This window comes from Mus caroli, unplaced genomic scaffold (assembly GCF_978045245.1).
Source record: "Mus caroli unplaced genomic scaffold, Mus_caroli_1 scaffold_17, whole genome shotgun sequence".
In the NCBI taxonomy this organism is placed as follows: Eukaryota; Metazoa; Chordata; class Mammalia; order Rodentia; family Muridae; genus Mus; species Mus caroli.
This window is the reverse complement of record NW_028227272.1, coordinates 2,737,501-2,757,478: the sequence shown is the minus strand read 5'-3', so window position 1 is coordinate 2,757,478 and position 19,978 is coordinate 2,737,501. Positions and strand designations below refer to the sequence as shown.

Sequence of the window (19,978 nt, the reverse complement as noted above, 5' to 3'; positions counted from 1 at the left end):
TGCTCTGATTATGAGCAGTTGGTACACAAGGAGTGTTATCCCACAGAGGGATAAGCAGCTTCTTAGAAAGATGCTTGGAAAATATAGAGGATTCATCTCAGTGTGGGGCCAGTTTTATGTGGTATTCAGGGATGCTGTCATCATAATGGTAATGTGTGTGTGTGTGTGTGTGTGTGTGTGTGTGTGTTATTTTCCAGATATGGTCTTATATATGAAAATATTACCTAGGCCTTCCTCAGTCATTTACTAGAATGAAAACGCACAAGTATATTTAGCATAGTCCACCTCTCATTCACTGCATTTAACAAAGCTACACCCTTGCATACTGTCTCTCTGTTCAGACTTATGAATGATTTGCCACTCCCATGTAGCTATGCCAGCTGCTCTGCCATGCTGCCCCACTTCAGTACATACCATTTAGTCTCAGCACTGTTCTGCTATGTCTTAGGGCACTAACCACCACTGAGTAATTCAAGTTTATTTTAGCTTACAATCTGAGGCTGCAACCTTCAAGGGCATCATGCAAGCAGCTGCTCAGTTTGGGAGGACTTGGTGCAGCATCACAACATGGCATAGGGAACGGGAGGTAAACGATAGTGAGCAAAGAGAGAAAGCAAAGGGTCACTGCAGATCATCCCAGGAAGCCACCTGAGCCATAGCCAGAAAGACAAATGACACATGTCCTTCTCATCCATAGACCCTAGATAACATGTAAAGACACACAACACACACACACACATACACACACACACATCACAACACACAAACAGGAAATAGGAAAGGATTGTTTACAAACAAGAAAGCACAGTGCTGGAGAGAGGGGGACTTTATAGGCTAAGGGGGGCAGTGAATCATTGTGGATAAAATATCATTTTGAAGCTATTACTTTACAAAGGAGTACACAGCACTTTTTGTTGTTTGTTTGTTTTTGCTGAGTCTTTCTTTGAGACTTTGTTGATAAGAAAAGAGAGAGAGAGAGAGAGAGAGAGAGAGAGAGAGAGAGAGAGCACTCAGTGGTGGTTAAGAGCACTGACTACTCTTCCAGAGGTCCTGAGTTCAATTCCCAGCAACCACATGGTGGCTCACAACCATCTGTAATGGGATCCAATGCCCTCTTCTAATGTGTCTGAAGATAGCAACAGTGTGCTCACATAAAAAAAATCTTTTAAAAAAAGAAACAGGAGAAATAATATACAGTGTATACAATTGGGAAGCACCCAGCTCAAACAATGGATAAACAAAGTTCATTTCCTGAAATCTCTGTGAGTGGAAAGTGGTGAGTACTGGGCATGCTCTAACCCAGCAGGTTTCACCACATGGGTCACGCTGAAAAATATTTCTCTCAATGGAATTTTCCATTGAGCATGTTGTAAATTATCCTGAATTCCAACAGAAAAGGAAGAAGGTTAAATAGCCTGCAGCCATAGGGCAGACACTTGGGAATGAACCTAGGCCTTCCTGCATGCTAGGTAAGGACCCTAACATTGAATATATCTTAATCCCACACTCTAGATGCTCACTGAGTGAAATTGAACATGAAGTAGCTTTGACTAGGCTCACAGCCCCTTTGCCACCATTCATGGAAGACGATCAGCACACATGGACTTCCCATGTCCTTTTTGGCCTTATATGTACTCAGCCTAACATACCACAATGCTTTACAATCAGGATCCTGCTCTACTGCAGACATTATCTCCACACCTGCCAGATCATCAGCAGACAGCTTTCCAGTTCTTTAGAAATAGCTCAACATGAAGAAACTGATAGAGAGAGATGTTTGAAAATAGTATGAGACCAAGCCAGAACTGCAAGTCAGTGAGACATTAAATCCAGTTCTCTGAGAACCACAAGCCCATTCCAAGGCAGAGTACAAGGTTGAATGGCTACTTAGGAAGAATGGGTTTTTGCTTCTTTGAACCATGGCATCTCTAATTCTTTTTTGTTTTCCCTTTCCTTTTTGTTTATTAGATATTTTCTTTATTTACATTTCAAATGTTATCCCCTTTCCTGGTTTCCCCTTCAAAAACCCCTATCCCCTTCCTCCTCCTCCTGCTCACCCACTCATCCAACCCACCCACTCCCACGTCCTGTCCTGGCATTCCCTTACACTGGGGCATCGAGCCTTCTCAGGACCAAGGGCCTCTCCTCCCATCGATGTCCAACAAGGTCATCCTCTGCTACGTATACAGCTGGAACCATGGGTCCATCCATGTGTGTTCTTTGGTTGGTAGTTTAGTTCCTGGGATTTCGGGGGGTACTGGTTGGTTGTTCCTCCTATGGGGCTGCAAGTTCCTTCAGCTCCTTGGGTTTTTTCTCGAGCTCCTCCACTTGGAACTTTGTGCTCAGTCCAATGGTTGTCTAAGAGCATCGACCTCTGTATTTGTCAGGCACTGGTAGAGCCTCTCAGGAGACAGCTATATCAGATTCCTGTCAGCAAGCACTTGTTGGCATCCACAATAGTGTCTGGGTTTGGTAACTATATATGGAATGGATCCCCAGGTGGGGCAGTCTCTGGATGGCCTTTCCTTCAGTCTCTGCTCCACACTTTGTCTCTGTATCTCCTCCCATGGGTATTTTGTTCGTCCTCCTAAGAACGACCGAAGTATCCATACTTTTGCCTTCCTTCTTATTGAGCTTCATTTGGTCTGTGAATTGTATCTTGGGTATTCCAAGCTGGGATAATATCCACTTATCAGTGAGTGAATACCATGTGTATTCTCATTCCTCCACTGCTAGTGGGATTGTAAGCTGGTACAACCACTCTAGAAATCAATTTGGCAATTCTTCAGAAAATTGGACATAGTACTACTAGAGAACCCAGCTATACTACTCCTGGGCATATACCCAGAAGATGCTCCAACATGTAATAAGGATGCATGCTCCACTAAGTTTATAGCAGCCTTATTTATAGTAGCCAGAAGCTGGAAAGAACCCAGATGTCTCTCAATAGAGGAATGGATAAAGAAAATGTGATACATTTACACAATGGAATACAACTCAGCTATTAAAAACAATGAATTCATGGAATTCTTAGGCAAATAGAGGGAACTAGAAAATATCATCTCTGACTTCTAATAGAGCTTGAGACTGCTTGCATATCCACTGTCAGATGAAGAGACAGGAGCTCAGAGTGGTCCAGAAATTCACAACTGCCAGAGGCATGCTTCAAAGATGTTGACTTAACTCTGACAGCCCTGTAACTTTTTCTCCAGCACAGACCCCCTCCATCTTTCCACTTAGCATTCAGTACAAGTCCATGAAAACACACAATACCCAAAACAAACCAAAGCAAATAAAAAAGAAAAACAGTCAAAGCTCAGTAAACTATAAAGTATCACAAGGCAGGTAAGCTATTCTTCTATATCTTCCATTTTATTTAATCTTTATTTAATTATATTTTACTACATCTCTTGTTATGATTAATAGAATCAGTTGAAGGTATGTCATTTTCCCTAGGTGTATTTACTGAGAGTATATTTCTGCACCTTCCTCTCATCTCTTCTCTGATATCATTTCTATTTAGAATTAAAGTATGAAACAGAGGCATACAACACAAAGATCCCACACTTGTGACCCCAATATTCAAAGCTGTGGAAAGCCACTAGATTCCATTCTAACTTGCTTTTTCTGAACTGGATGGACCCAAGCCACGCCCCCTGTGTTTTTCTTACATTTAACACTAAAATCTACTGCAGAATCCAAAGGAATAAATGGATTGAGCCTCATAAAAACAGAATTCCCTCGGTGAATTCACAAGAATAAAATTCCTACAATTAAACCATCATGCTGAAAGAAGAGTTGGTTAGAAGTCTGATAAGTAATGCCATCTGAATGGTAACATGCTCCTGGGACTATGAGATGACATTTTTCTCTCTTGTTTGACAATAACATGAACCTAATTCACAGAGATGTTTAGTCACCAAGACAAGTACATACAATCTCTAGAAGAAAATCGTTCCCCGTCTATGATCACAAGGGAAAATGCCTTCCAGTCTAGAGTAGAATAGAAGACTTCACTCCACCCTCTGTGTTGCTGCAAGACACTTCCAATCAATCACAGCATATTCAGCATATTCTTGCCGAGCACAGATGAATTCCTCCCAACAGAACTTCAAGGAGCCTTTACTAAGCAGCCTTGGCAAACCTTGAAAATCTACTTGCCTGCCCGAAGCCTGAAGCTTGATTTTACCAAACCCAACTATAGACTCCCTTTGGCCCAGGCCAGATACCCAGGTTGAAGAGTATGTGAGTACAGGAGAGGCAGGCACCACCTTTCCAATGCATAAAAACTATTCTGGAATATCCAGTTGACTTAATAAAATACTTCACTGAAGAGGCCAGTAAGTAGTCCTTACCCTCACTGAGCCAGCTCACTGGTATTTTTCAATTGCAAGTGTTCCTTAAGACACCTTTTTACCTTGAGTTTTCAGACATGGCCTCTCACTTCTACATGGAATTCAGCAGTTTTGCTAGGCTAGCTGGTTAGCAAGTCTCAGGGGCCTACCTGCCTACCTACCCGAGAGTTATGTTTGTGTATGTGTAACCGTACCTGGGCTGTTTTATATACAGGTGCTGGGGATCACACATCTCCTCATGCTTGTGCAGAAAGCATTTTACCAACTGAGCTGCCTCCACAGACTCTTTACATGTGTGTGTGTGTGTGTGTGTGTGTGTGTGTGTGTGTGTGTGGTTTTCCCTAATACCTATTAACTTTTCTAAGCCGGGTCATTGTTTATGCTGACTTGGTAGTAAACATTCATAAAATGATCATATCCTAGAAATCCCATAAATAACTAATAGAGGGCATTTTCTTGCCCACCTCCTCCTGCCAGCACCTCTACAATGGCTTTGAGGTAGCCAGTTATGTGCATGAGGGTCTATGCATATGTGCAGTGTGCATGCGTGCATGGAAAAGCAATGACAAGTCCTACTGTGAGAAAAATGTTTTGTAAAGAAGACTATTTATTTATTTATTTATTTATTTAGTATATGTAAGTACACTGTAGCTATCTTCAGACGCCTCAGAAGAGGACATCAGATCTCATTACAGGTGGTTGTGAGCCACCATGTGGTTACTGGGATTTGAACTCAGGACCTTCGGAAAAACAGTCAGTGTCCTTAACTGCTGAGCTATCTCCCTTGTGAGGCTATGCCAATGCCTGGCAAATACAGAAGGGGATGCCCACAGTCATCTATTGGATGGAATACAGGGCCCCTAATGAAGGAGCTAGAGAAAGTACCCAAGGAGCTAAAGGGATCTGCAACCCTATAGGAGGAACAACATTATAAACTAACCAGTACCACCCAGAGCTGTGTCTCTAGTTGCATATGTAGCAGAGGATGGCCTAGTAGACCATCAATGGGAGGAGAGACCCTTGGTATTACGAAGATCATATGCCCCAGTACAGGGGAATGCCAGGGCCAGGAAGCGGAAGTGGGTGGGTTGGGGATCAAGGCAGGCAGAGGGTATAGGGGGCTTTGCAGATAGCATTTGAAATGTAAATGAAGAAAATATCTAATAAAAAAAAGAAGAGACTTGATGTCTAGAGAGGTAAAGAAAATTTACTATCATGGAGCTGGATAACTCTCCATATTCAGCCCTAGTCCTGATATATCTAGCACATTTACCTGCTTATGTGGCTTACAATTGTTGCTCAGCCTTTGTAATCTCTGCTTGAAGAAGTCACACACTCTGAAACACCATTCTTCACCTTTCATCGGTGCCCCTTTTTGGTGTCTTATCATTAGCTTCCCCCTCATTTGATCTCAAAAGCCTTGAATGGCTGTAAAACCCCCTGTTAATGCAAGTGGATTGGATTCAGGCCATGCTACTTTTGCTACTTTTCCTGTCACTATGAGTCTCTTCATGGTGCTTTCATTTGCATAGCTGCTGAGTCAATTTTTCATCCTCAAACTTTCAACAAGCCTTGCCTTGCTCTGCCGCACAATCGCAGGTTCTTCTCCAATCTTCCATTTACATCCAGCTAAACTAATTATTTTCCTGTTCCCTCACACCCTGTTGGTGTTACACAAACTGCTGAGATGGCTCCATCTCCTGCAGGCATCACTTGTATCTTTTCAGCAGCCTATTTGACACAGTGACAGAACTATTAAGTATGTCATCCTTTAAAGTGTGAGAAACTTGGGCAAAACAAATGGTGTCATTCAGGGCAACATGGAAGAGTACAGGGGACAGCAGAAACCAAGCAGACCACCTTGGGAGTGGAAAGTGGAAGGAACCCTCTATCCTATCTCAAGGTACATAAAATAATTAAAAAGTGAAAAATAAAAGAAACACAATGTTATGATTTGGCTAAGACTATGAATATTCTAGTAACACTGTGTTACAGTGTATTGATTCAAAAGTTGGATTTCATACACATTAAATAAGTGATAGATAGGATGATGTCAGACTATAGCTATATATATATATATATATATATATATAGAGAGAGAGAGAGAGAAATTATAGCAATACATATATATATATATACATATATATACTCTGATGATTAATTGATAGATGATAGGTAGATGCAAAACAAGAGATAAGAGACAATACACATGTGGATGATAGAGATATAATAGATGATGAAGTTAGGCATAACTAGATGATAGCTAAGATGTAAGTAAATATATATGAGTAGATCAATGATAAATACATGTAAAGAAGTAAATAATTACAAGAATACACAGATATATTACATTCATTTCATTCCATGACCATAGGTACAACTCTATCCCCAACTACAGTCATCCTGTCATCCTTCCCTCCAAGACTAAGACCAAGACTCTAATAATGTCTTAACTATTCTCCTTGCCTAGACTATTCCTTCTTCCCAAGTCTTTTTCACTACTTTAGCCATAGTAATATTGTTGAGATATAAGCAATGTCATATTTTTGCTTTTTCATATTCCTTGATGATTGCTTTAACAGGGTCCAATATGAACTCTCCACCCGGACAAATCTCTTTCCTGTCACTGCTCTTCAACTCCACCCATGACTTCCACCCAGACTTCTCTTTCAAGCACACTTTCTCTGATCTTCTTAAAAGCATCAAGTGCTTCACCTCTACCCAAAGCCTAGTTTCTGGAATGGCTACACTCAAGTATTAGTAGCTTGATTCCCACATTAAACTACCACATTTCCAGCAAGCTTTGTGTGAGCTCACTGAATTGAATTTATGATCATATCTCTGCGTACGATTATTTGTCTAATATATCTTTACTCTGGAGGCCATGTACCCTATGAATCCGAGAAGCATGCTTCTACTGTGTTGCTATGGAGAGTGTCATGCCAGGCAAGAGGAGAGCATTCTATACTTATGTTGAATGAATTTGTGAGATTTTATAACTACCTGCTCAAAATGGTGAGATATCAACTTTTATGAAGAAGAATATCATAGGCCAAAGTAAAGAGCTGGTTCTGATTTATTGCCTTTGACTATATTCCTGATCAAAGATCTTAGAGAAGGCTAGAGGGTTTGATAAATCCCCCCAGTACTATAAGACAATTATTATGACTGAAGACTCACATGACTTTGTAGCGGTCTCTATAGGCTCTTCAAAGCATTATGCTTTGTGTGTGGAATGAAACCCAAAACAGGAATTGGATATCAACTATGGCTCCTGCCTTGCTGTGGCAGGCCACATACTTTTAATAAAAAACATCTTTTTTAAAATTTTGAGTCAAATGTTATAAGCCATTTTTTATTTTCCCATCTTCACAAATTTGTACTAAATTTTGTGAATATTAACAATACTAATCTATATGTATATGTGTATATGCATATTTACATGTATTTTGCATATGCATAAACATACACAAAGACACATTTATATTATAGTGCAATATAACTTCTCCTTTTTTTGTTGTTGTTAATTGTTTTGTTTGTTGGTTGGTTGAATTTTGGTTTTCCTTGTTTGTTTGCTTGGAAAAAAGAGAACAGAAAAATATATAGTAGTCTACTTTTTATAAAATTCAAACTAATCATTAATTTTATTTCCCACTTTTTGAGAAACAATGGGATAACTATGACCCAGGACTAGCCAAAGGCTTAGACAAAAAAATAATCCTCAACTCCACAAAGTTAGAAGCCCAGATCCATCATTGGTGGTGATGTCATGAGAATCAAAGCCATCAGTACTTTGTCTCCGGGTTAAGACTAGTGTTTAAAAAGAGTTCTCTAGAGTGTGGACTCTCAAAAAGAAAAGTCTGGAGTTCAAATTCATCTCCACTATCATCTCTGTCATTGTTTGCCATCCTCTTCCTAATCTTTATGATCATCTCCATCATCACCTCTACTCCATACCCACAATCTTCTCCATCATCAGAGTGAACTCCAATTATGATGATTGCTTACCAACCTCTCCATGTTCCCATGTCATTGTCTGGAATACCAATAATGAGCAAAACACATCCACTAGGTCATAATGAGGAAGAAATGGGTTGCTGCATGGGCCTAGACAGCAATCCTTCGCTCTACAAACCTTTCATAAAATATTCCCTGCCATATCATTTCCATCATAAGAGTTTTGAAGGAATAGGTTAATGTGGCTGGAGTATAAAATGGCAATGACAAGGTAGAGAGGAAAAGTACAAAAACAAATAAGATTTTGGCGTGATTCTTGGTAACCTCCAGTGCTCTCCTTGGGTCCCAGGCCTCCAAAGTTCATGGGCTTCTCCCTAGCTGCTTGTCAACTGAGCCTTCTTCTTTCCTCATCAGAAGCAGCAAGATCTTTCCTAAACTGAAGCAGAAGAGTTTGTGGCATATCTCTGGCTGAGCTGACCAATGCCAAAGTGCTATTCCTGGGGTCCAGCACTTCCCTAGATCTTTCATTCACAGATATCCTTCTTGTGCACTAAAAGGATTTTCATCTTCTCTCTCTCTCTCTCTCTCTCTCTCTCTCTCTCTCTCTCTCTCTCTCTCTCTCTCTCTCTCTCTCTCTCTCTCTCTCGGTGTGTGTGTGTCTCTCTCTGTCTCTCTCTATGTCTCTCTGTCTCTGTCTCCATCTCTCTGTCTCTCTCTCTCTTACCCCCCCCCCCACACTCACACTAATGCAATGGTTCTCAACCTTCCTAATGGTACAGTTCTCAACCTTCCTAATGGTACAACTCGTTAATATATTTCATCCTGTTATGATGATACCCAACCACAAAATTATTTTTGTTGCGACTTCATAATTATAATTTTGCAATGGTTATGTGATAATATAAATATCTGATATACAAGATGTCTGATATGTGACCCTTATCAAAGAGTCATTCAACCCTCAAAGGAAGTCATGACCCACAGGTTAACAACTGCTGTACTAGAGGTTACTGTTGGCATAGAGAGATAAGAAGAAATGGAGGCTAATAAAGGTTAAGAAACAGGCTTGAGAGATAGCTCAGTTGATAGAGTATTTTTCTAGCATGGACAAGATCCTGCATTCAGTCCCTAACAGCACACAAATTAGGTGTTCTAAGACACATCTCTATCCCCAACACTTGGGAGACAGAGACAAGAGGACCAGAAAATAAAGGTTATGTTTGGCTAGATGGTAGCTTCAAGGGCAGCTTTAGCCAATGACACTGTGTCTCAATTCCCCACCTATACACACACACACACACACACACACACACACACACACACACACACAGAGAGAGAGAGAGAGAGAGAGAGAGAGAGAGAGAGAGAGAGAGAGAGAGAGAATAGACTCATGATAAACAGAAAGCCAATACTTGAGTTTCCATATGTGTGTCTCAAAGTCAGCACTTGACCCTTGCAGATGGCTGACTCCTTTTCTAGAATCCAAATGAACTTGTAGATAGGGCCTATTGGTCTATGCAGCCATAGTAATCTCAGCTCACAGCTTGTCTGACCTTGCAGTGAGCAGTTCTGAGAATCTCCCTGATAGATTTTGCCAAATCCAGTATTATGGATGTGCGTACTCTGTGAAGATCTTCTGAGAACACAGTGCAGTATGTAGAACAGCTTTCTTATATGAGAGTCCACGGGTATAAGCATTGACCTGGACTACACAGTGCACCAGCATGCCTCAGACTTCCAGTATCTCCTTGCTATTGCCAAAGAATAACAGTGCATCCAGCACAGATTCAGAGTGAAAGAGGCACCTGTCTTTGAAGCAATGTCTGAAGGAAGATTGGAGAAATAGTCCAGATAGCTGTGAAAACAGATCAGTTCCCAGCATGTATGTAAATAGGCAGGCATGGTGTAAACACTTGAAATCCAAGCACAGGAAAGGTAGAGACAGGAGAACCCTATTTAAACACCTTCCGTTTTTGAAACATTCATCTGTGATAGAGTAAGGTAATCTTTTGGTATGGTTCCTCTCCCTTTTCTGTAAGTTTCTTGAAGGCACAAATTAAACAAAGAGTTTGCCTCCATTTTCTTCAGAGATGGATGAGTCAGAAGTGTTGGAAGCCCAGACTACAATGAGCTGTTCACATACTCTCACCAAACACTTTAAAAACTGCTAGCAATGCACAGCCAGGCTCAGAAAGATTTAGATCATTTAGCTACTAGAGTTAAGCTTGACTATCAACGTCATGGGATGGTAAGACCTGATATAGTAGAGCATAGTCCTGGGTGTGTCTGGGGGGATATTTCTATGCAGGAACAAGGAAATGTGTGCTGGAGAGGTGTTTGGTGACTGTGGGTGGCACCATGCCACAGAGTAAAGGCTTGCATGGATGAATGGGATGGGGAAAGCTAGCTGGAAGAGGCATAAAGGCATATATTCATTCACTCTGCTTTTGCTGCTCATCTCGTTCTCACAGTCTCCCAATTTTCCCCTTCTGCTCCCTCCCCAACTCCCTCGCTCTCTTTTCTCCACACTCCCCATGTCCTTGTCTCCTACTTATAAAAGACCATGATGTAAATTTTTCTGGTCCGCCATACCCTTCCCATCTGGGTGGCCTGGATCCTCTGTAAGCATGAGCCAAAGCCAACCATTAAGTTGTTTCTTTCAGGAGAATTTGTCATAATAAGTAAGTCAGATCAATACACTTGAGGACTACCTCTCATAGCTTCATGATCAGGAATTTGCTCCAAGGAAAAAAGGTTTACAGATTTCAAGAAACAAACTCTAAGCTGGCATCAAGGATACATCTCAGGTATACAAGGCAAAGAGTTAGGGTGTTAGCTTAATCCACCATGCAGCCTTTGTTAGTATGACTTTTTAAAGTGTGTGTGTGTTCCTCCATTGTTGGTGGGATTGCAAGCTTGTACAACCACTCTGGAAATCAGTCTGGCAGTTCCTCAGAAAATTGGACATAGTACTACCGGAGGATCCAGCAATACCTCTCCTGGGCATATATCCAGAAGATGTCCCAACCGGTAAGAAGGACACATGCTCCACTATGTTCATAGCAGCCTTATTTATAATAGCCAGAAGCTGGAAAGAACCCAGATGCCCCTCAACAGAGGAATGGATACAGAAAATATGGTACATTTACACAATGGAGTACTACTCAGCTATTAAAAAGAATGAATTTATGAAATTCCTAGCCAAATGGATGGACCTGGAGGGCATCATCTTGAGTGAGGTAACACAATCACAAAGGAACTCACACAATATGTATTCACTGATAAGTGGATATTAGCCCAAAACTTAGGATACCCAAGATATAAGATACAATTTGCTAAACGCATGAAACTCAAGAAGAATGAAGACCAAAGTGTGGACACTGTGCCCCTTCTTAGAACTGGGAACAAAACACCCATGGAAGGAGTTACAGAGACAAAGTTTGGAGCTGTGATGAAAAGATGGACCATCTAGAGACTGCCATATCCAGGGATCCATCCCATAATCAGCTTCCAAACACTGACACCATTGCATACACTAGCAAGATATGCTGAAAGGACCCAGATATAGCTCTCTCTTGTGAAACTATGCCGGGGCCAAACAAACACAAAAGTGGATGCTCACTGTCAGCTATTGGATGGATCACAGGGCTCCCAATGGAGAAGCTAGAGAAAGTACCCAAGGAGCTAAAGGGATCTGCAACCCTATAGGTGGAACAACATGATGAACTAACCAGTACCCCGGAGCTCTTGTCTCTAGCTGCATATATATCGAAAGATGGCCTAGTCGGCCATCACTGGAAAGAGAGGCCCATTGGACTTGCAAAATTTATATGCCCCAATACAGGAAAATGCCAGGGCCAAAAGAATGGGAATGGGTGGGTAGTGAAGTGGGGAGTGGGGTATGGGGGACTTTTGGGATAGCATTGGAAATGTAATTGAGGAAAATACGTAATAAAAAAAAGTGTGTATGTGTGTGTGTGTATGTGTGTGTGCGTGTGTGTGTAAGTAGTGTATACATGTATGTGTTGGCGAACTCATGTGGAGGCTAGAGTTCAGTATTAGGTGTCTCCCTCAGTCATATTCAATCTTTAAATCATTTTAAATTACATTATGTATTCTCTCTCTCTCTCTCTCTCTCTCTCTCTCTCTGTGTCACTGTGTGCAAGTGGAGGACAGAGGACAACTAACTTTGGGGAGTTGGTTTTTCCTTTCTAGCATGTAGACTAGGAGAATATAACTTAGAGCCTCAAGCTTGGCACCAAGTGCCTTACCCACTGAGCCATCCCAGTAGCCCAATTTGTTTTGATACAAGGTCTATCACTCACCTGAAGCTTGATGCTTCAGATTCACTAGCTGGTCCCTGACAACTACCTGGCCCTAATCCCCAGCTGTATCTGAGGTTACAGGGACATGCTGATCAGCAGGATTTTAGGTGGGTGCTGAGATCTGAACTCAGCTCCTCACGCCTACGCAGTAAGCACTTTACCTCCTAAGCCATTTCCCGAGGCCCACAGGCATGACTATTGGTGATGGAAAAATGAGCCGGGACAAAAATCTTAATGGTAGAAGCCTACACCTCAGCTTTGGACCATAGGTTATGATAGTGTTTAAAACTGGCTGCAGGACAGCCATAAGTATTGAGTGCCTCAGGTACACTGAAGCTTTAATTCTCTACATCTTCAGAGACTTTCCAGTGCCTTAAGTTCAAAATCAGCACAAAGAAGGTCAGTGTGAGCTTGGATTCTGTTTTGAAATGAAAGCCTGATGCACTTGGATCAGTGCCCCAGGGTGAGAGAGCTCAGCTTTGCATGCAAGACATGGAGGTTCCCTAGCCTGGAGCTAGACCCGCACCGGCCGAGGCAAGCAATTACGTGCTCTGGCCATCTGCTCAGAGGTTGTGAAGGCAGCCATGTGTCTCCCTGCATGGATGCCAGGGAGGACACCGATCGCTAGTCAATCTGCTTGAAATTGCCTCTTATGATAGGTGGGTAATGACTCAGGCAGGTCACGGCCAGGGACATTTCTGTTATTAATGCATTAGCAGCTGTAAGTGGGCATTGATTCTGCAGGGCCTGCAGGTTTATGGAGTGGTGGGAAGAGTCTGCCCCTGTGAAGTACAAATGGTCATTGCTGAGGGAAGAGGCAGCCCACAGAGGGCCGTGTCCTTCAAGAAGTATGAGGAAGGCCCAGGGGGAAGGTTAGCCAACCCCCAAAGGAGGAAACCAGAACCTGATGAGCAGAAATGCATGGGTTAAGGAATGGCCTTGGCCTTCTTCACTGTCTGAAATCAAGCTGTGCAGAGCTTCAAGTTCATTGGCTTCACACCACAGTGAATATACACATTTCCTGGGGTCTTGGCCCATGATGGCTTGGACTCCTTGTGGTAAGTCTTCATCAAGGCAGAATGTCAGTGTTGGGACACAAGTCAGAAGAATCTCCCACTTTACAGCAGCCCAAAAGTGAGGCAAGCAAGGACAGGAAGAAGATGGAATCCCCCAGACAACGTTCTCTTCAACACTTCCACCTCCTCGCATTCCATAATGTCCTAGAAGACTATCCTGGTATGAGTCTAGCAATGACTCAATCCACTAGAGATAGCAAAGTCTTCATGACCCACAACACTTCTCAAAAGTCTCACTGGTGACCTTTGTGCCACTGAGGACCAAGTCTTAAATAGGAGACTGTAAAACTCTTAGGCTATCAATAGATATGGCTGGGACCCCCCTCACACATAAGAAAGACTGCATTCTTTAATTTGCTTAAAAATTTGACTTCAGTTCTACCACAGGTGAAAACCCTTTTCTGTCATGTCCACTCCTTGTAAAATTCTCAGCACTCAGCAAGAACTGGACATTCAACTGTCCTTGGCTAGTTTAGAAGGAAGAAAGGAAGAAGTAGATAGAAGGATTGCCACAGTATTACTGTTGACACACAGCTCAGGGGCTTAGCAAGCTGGCATGTATCACAATATAGTTCAGTAACTTTAGCAACTTTTTCAAGATGATTTACTTTCCTTAACATGGAAAGACTGGGATGAGATAGCAATGAGAGGCAGCCACACTGGTTGTGAAGATCACTCACTGGTAAAATACTTTTCGTGCATGCGTGAGGATCCAAATTCACCTCCTCAGAACCCACATGAACTCCAGGTGTGTCAGTGTACATGAGTAACCCCAGTGCTGGTACAGGCAGGATCTGAATCTCTGGAGCCTGCTGGCCATTCAGTTTAGTCAAATCAGCAAGTTTCAGGTTCATTGAGAGACCCTGTCTCAACAAAATGAGCTGGAGAGTGATTCAGGAAGACAACATTTAGATTCTCCACAAATGCATATGCATGCACACATATGGACATATTCACATACATGCCATTTACACACAAATGGGCAGCCAACTTGAGAAAGTTGTGTTCAGCCATATATGTACACATAGATACCTGTGTACATAAACCAAATGGCAGGACAGGGGTCTGCTTCTCAGTGATCCATAGGTTCCAACCAGTAATAACATCAATTTTTGTTATATTTGACTAAAGAACAAGTTCAAGTCTAGCCTAGACTAATGTTACCCTGTCTCAACTCCCCTTTCCCCCATCACAAATAGAAATCTTTAAGTCATAGTTAATGGTAACCAATACTTGATTCCCACTGTTTGTCTTAAAGCTTACACTTGTGCCTTACAGACTGCTCCTTGAACTTGAGGGATTAGCACTTACAGAGGTAAGACATGCGAGGAATTGTCTAAACTGTCTACAAGAAAGAGACTATTCAATGTGTTAAAACAAAGCAAGCCATCAAAATGCAGAGAAGTTTCTTTTTTAGATTTAGAGATTTTCAGAATTTCAAGAGCTCTGTAACCTTCCCCTGCTTTTGCATTGGTTTGTTTAATAGTCCTTTTTAATAGCTTGTTGCCAGGATTTATTAACCAGCTTTATACTTAGTTCTGGTTTGGTCCTTTGCAGTGTCCACAAATGCCTACAGGTTTATTGGTGTTTTAAATAAACAACTCGCAGCACCTTGTTGAGTGGAAGCACAAGTGACCTTATCTTTAGATTAAGTGAAGGGATTTAGCAAAAATATTGAGCTGACATTTTCCCTGGGTCCTCTGATTGGGAACTGATAAATGGTGAAGATAAACAGAAAGGTTGCCCTTATCCTCCATGGTCCGGGGTGCAGTACTGGCTTCCATTCTTGTGAATCTCCAATGCAGTGAATAGGGACAAAACACATACATGTTAGCTTATTGAACAGTAGAGAGCAGGCAGGATGTCTATGTTTGATGAGTTATAGAGCTATCCAGTACATCGTCATGCCCTGGCTCACCTCAGTAGCCAGGCAGGACCAGGAGAGACAGCTGATGGTCACTTATCCATCTCTGTCTCACTCGGATAACGCCATTTCCCTTCAATCTCTGTTGTGGGACACTTTCTGACTCTTGTTTCTTTTCTCTCTTTTTTCTTTTCTTTCTTTTTTTGAAACCGGGTTTCTCTGTATAGCCCTGGCTGTCCTAGAACTCACTCTGTAGAATAGGCTGGCCTCGAACTCAGAAATCTGCCTGCCTCTGCCTCCCGAGTGCTGGGATTAAAAGCGTGCACCACCCCTGCCTGGCTCTTGTTTATTTTCTAAAGTCTAAGTTAGAAGGGTCTTGGTTAAAGATCACTGAGGTCTGATCCTTTGCTTGTATTATTAAGCAGAAGACCTATTAGTCTGGTGTGATGTTAAGGGCCATGCAGCTTGATGATTTACTACCCTGGCTTGCTTAGTAATCTAAAGTTTTGCATAGAGTGGGAGAACTAAGATTGTTTGCATCCTGAGTAACAATTAAGATACTAAGCAGCACTGAGAAGATGTCTCTATTGATAAGTACATACCATGCAAGCATGAGGACCAGCATTGGGAATCCCTGGTGCCTACATAAGAATCCAGACATAACAAACACTAGTGCTCAGTGGATGTGCTCAAAATCATGCAGATCCCTGCAGCTTTCTGGCCTATCACGTTCATCCCTCTTTTCATCTCTTCCTTCCTATTCTCTTCCTGTCTCCTTCCCTTCTTACTTTTTTCTTCCCACATTCCAACTGATGCTTTCTTACTTCTTCCATTGTCCAGCCAACCTACTCAGTTTTTAACTTCCTACTCTTTGTCATCCTCATGTTGCTCTATTCTTTCCTACTTCATCAAGGTTCTTATTCTAAAGAACTATCTACAGCAGCCAAGGAACTGAAGAATACATCATCAGAAGTATGAAATCAAAACAATAAAGAAATGCATCTGATGTGGTTAGTTCTAGGAACTTGGGATCAACTCACTTGTTTGGAATGTGAGGCATTTTATGCCCACAGAGAGATGGTAAAGTATGCAAAACTATTAAGTTTATGAGCATCTAAGTAGGTAATAATCATCATTTGGGTGTGCTGTCAGTCCAGTATATTTGTTGAGATCCATCAAAAGGTAGCTATAGGCTCAGAAAGTACCCAGAAGCATTCTCAGACAGGTAACATGGACTGCTTAAGCAATATGACAACAAAAACTTGCAAAGGAAGCTCCTAAGATGCTCTGAGCAAAGGATCCCTCGTCTCCTGGATGCTAGATATAGAATGAGACAATGTGCTTTACTGAAGCATGAGACTAAAGTACCTGGGTTCATTTGGAGTCAACTGTTACTTGGAGTCAGAAGTGACAGACTAAATGTATATATATTTGCTACTCTCTCCTTGCTGTGACAGAATACCCCAGAAAAACAATGCAGAGAAAGGAAATAGCTTTGCTCACTATTTCAGACATTTCATTTCATTTTGGTGGAGAGGGTACAGTGCAACAAAACAGCTATTCCTTGGTAGAAGAAGAAAAAAGAAGAAGAAATGATGATGGTGATGAAGGAGGAGGAGGAGGAAAAGATGAGTAGAGAGGGAGAGGGAGGGGGAGGGGGAGGGGGAGGGGGAGAGGGAGAGGAGAAGAGGAGGTTAGCAGATCTTTTGTTTTCTCTTTTATTCTCTTTGGATCCTTAGCCTAAGGAGGGTGCCACCTACATTCAGCTGGGTCTCCTCCATTAGTTAATCTAATGAAAGACCCTCAAGGGCATATCCAGATGCATGCTTTACAAACCTCCTCTCCATCCAATCAAGTTGACAATCAAGAGAAGGAAACATTAAAATATCATTTCCCCGTTAATTAATTCATGGATTAATGACTGTGACACAGCACGCATGAAAGTGTTATCTGACAGGTGGGAGAGGTCAAGGAAGCCTTCTGTTAGACATTAAATTTACAAGTTGTAGGAAATTGCTTTGAGGCCCAAGTTCAACCAATGAGCCTGCTAACATGCATTTCCTGTGACATTGCAACACGTCATCCAGGGATGTGAAAATCTGGGAAATCAGCGTTGGCTCATAGGAACTAGCTCTGCAAACTATGAACACTGGCCAACCATATTTAAAGTACTCAAAGGCCAAAGGAGTCCTAAGAAAGGTTAACTGGCAAAGGATGAACACATACTTGAGAAAGAAACCAGCAATGAAAAGCAATGGCATCAAATCCAGGATTCAGGGAAAGGTGAATAAGTTCGTCAGGTACACAGACCCAACCCACAGACACTGTTGAATAACCACGTCAGGTACACAGATCCAACCCACAGACACTGTTTCTGGCGAGATTCCAGAAGATACCAGGGCAGTTTCCTGGCCAGCTCTGGATCCCATGTTAACAATGAAGAGCACCCATGGGTGCTGGGACATGAAATCCTCTGAATGCCAGTGTACTGCTTCCCAGGTGTGATGGCTAACACTAATTTCAAACTCAAGAAGATCTAGAATCACCATGGAGATACATCTAAGTGGTCATGTGTGTGAGAGTTTCTAGTTTAGATTAATTGAGGTAGAAAAAGCCACTCTAAATGTGGAGAACACCATTCCACGGGTCAGAGATATAAATATGTCATGAATATAAACAGAAAGCAAGCAGAGCGTCAACATGCATTACTATTCTGTACATCCTGGCTTTGGATTCAAAGTAAGGAGCTACTTTCCACACTGTCCTTGCCATGATGCACTGCACCCTCACCTGTGAACCAAAGCAAGCCCTTCTTCCCTAACTGATCAACCTCTCAGAACTCAACTCTCCTTCCTAATCAAGTGATTTCCAGGCCTTTGGCATGGATTGAAGTTTCTAATACAGGTGCTCTAGTCTCAAGGAAAGCAACATAAATGAGCAGCAGTTAGGTGCCATCCCTCAGAGTCAATCAGCAATGAGGCATTTTCCTGCCTCTTTCTTTTTCAATTTTTCAAAAAATTATCATATTTGCTCACTAGTAAGTAGTAAGGAACAGCAAATTAATACTCCATTTTCTTCATCTGACTATGGCTGAAGATAGAAAATCCCATCTCCATAGACAGATTAATGTGAGCTCTCATACACTACTGTACTGATTATCTCTGGGACCACAGCCTCCCTTAGATCCACAGCTTCCAGCCTGAGCATACAGACTGAACCTGAATTCATTTTCAAGAGGCATCATGTCCTGTAGGCAGAGACAGGGAGGGTCATGTTCCTTCTAAAACTCTACCATGAGCCCTTGGTTTCCTTATCATTTGCTGTCCCAGCACACTGAAGGGGATAGGAGACTGATGGTATTTGGGAAAGAAGATGAAGTCATAGGCATGGTTACGTTTATACGCTATAGCTTTGAACAAACGAAATAACAAATAGCTCCCACCCCTTTTGTACTTACAAAACCTCTCACACTTTTCAGAAAATATGAAAGGGAAACTTCAAAGGCATGACAAGATAGATGTTCCAACTAGGGAATAGAGATGGAAGTTCCTTTATGATTAGAAACAAAAGCCTGGCTCTGATCCCCTGCGTGATACAAGTTTTTACTCATCAGGGTGACTCAAAGGCATTTGGATGGAGTAAAGGGCTAGCACTGTCAGCTCTTCTTCTTCTTCTTCTTCTTCTTCTTCTTCTTCTTCTTCTTCTTCTTCTTCTTCTTCTTCTTCTTCTTCTTCTTCTTCTTCTTCTTCTTCTTCTTCTTCTTCTCCTTCTCCTCCTCCTCCTCCTCCTTCTCCTCCTCCCCCTCCTCCTGCTCCTCCTCCTCCTCCCCCTCCTCCTCCTCCTTCTCCTCCTTCTCCTCCTCCTCCTCCTCCTTCTTCTTCTCCTCCTCCTTCTCCTTCTCCTCCTCCTCCTCCTCCTCCTCCTCCTTCTCCTCCTTCTCCTCCTCCTCCTCCTTCTTCTTCTCCTCCTCCTCCTCCTTCTCCTTCTTCTCCTCCTCCTCCTCTTCTTCACCTCTTCCTCCTCCTCTTTCTCCTTCTTCATCTTCCTCCCCTCCTCCTCTTCCTCTTCTCCACTTGTATATGCAAATTTCACAGCAAGAAGAACAGCCATGTAATACCACCCAAGAAAAAGTAGCCCTGTAATCAGCTAGCTCTCCACTACTATCTATAATTCCACCTGTTCGCTTTGACACAGGGTGATTTTTCATGGACCACAGAAGCCCCTTTACCCTCAGATCTACTATATAATTCCAAGCCTGTAAGGAAAGTCACATCTAGAAAGATAAGTATTTCCTCAAGTCATCCTCCTGAATCTTTGATGATTTTGATGGTTTTCTTAAATGATAGCAATTTTATTGCTAAAACTTGTTTTGTTTTGTTTTTTTCAATACAGAACTATTGA

The 19,978-nt window shown here is 42.1% G+C and overlaps 1 protein-coding gene across 15 annotated transcripts in view; it reads right to left on the bottom strand.

The window, feature by feature from the left end:
- The window catches only part of Rbfox1 (RNA binding fox-1 homolog 1), a 2,110,633-nt gene that overhangs the window by 1,214,702 nt on the left and 875,953 nt on the right, over positions 1-19,978 (bottom strand). The gene's annotated exons all lie outside the window — the stretch shown is intronic.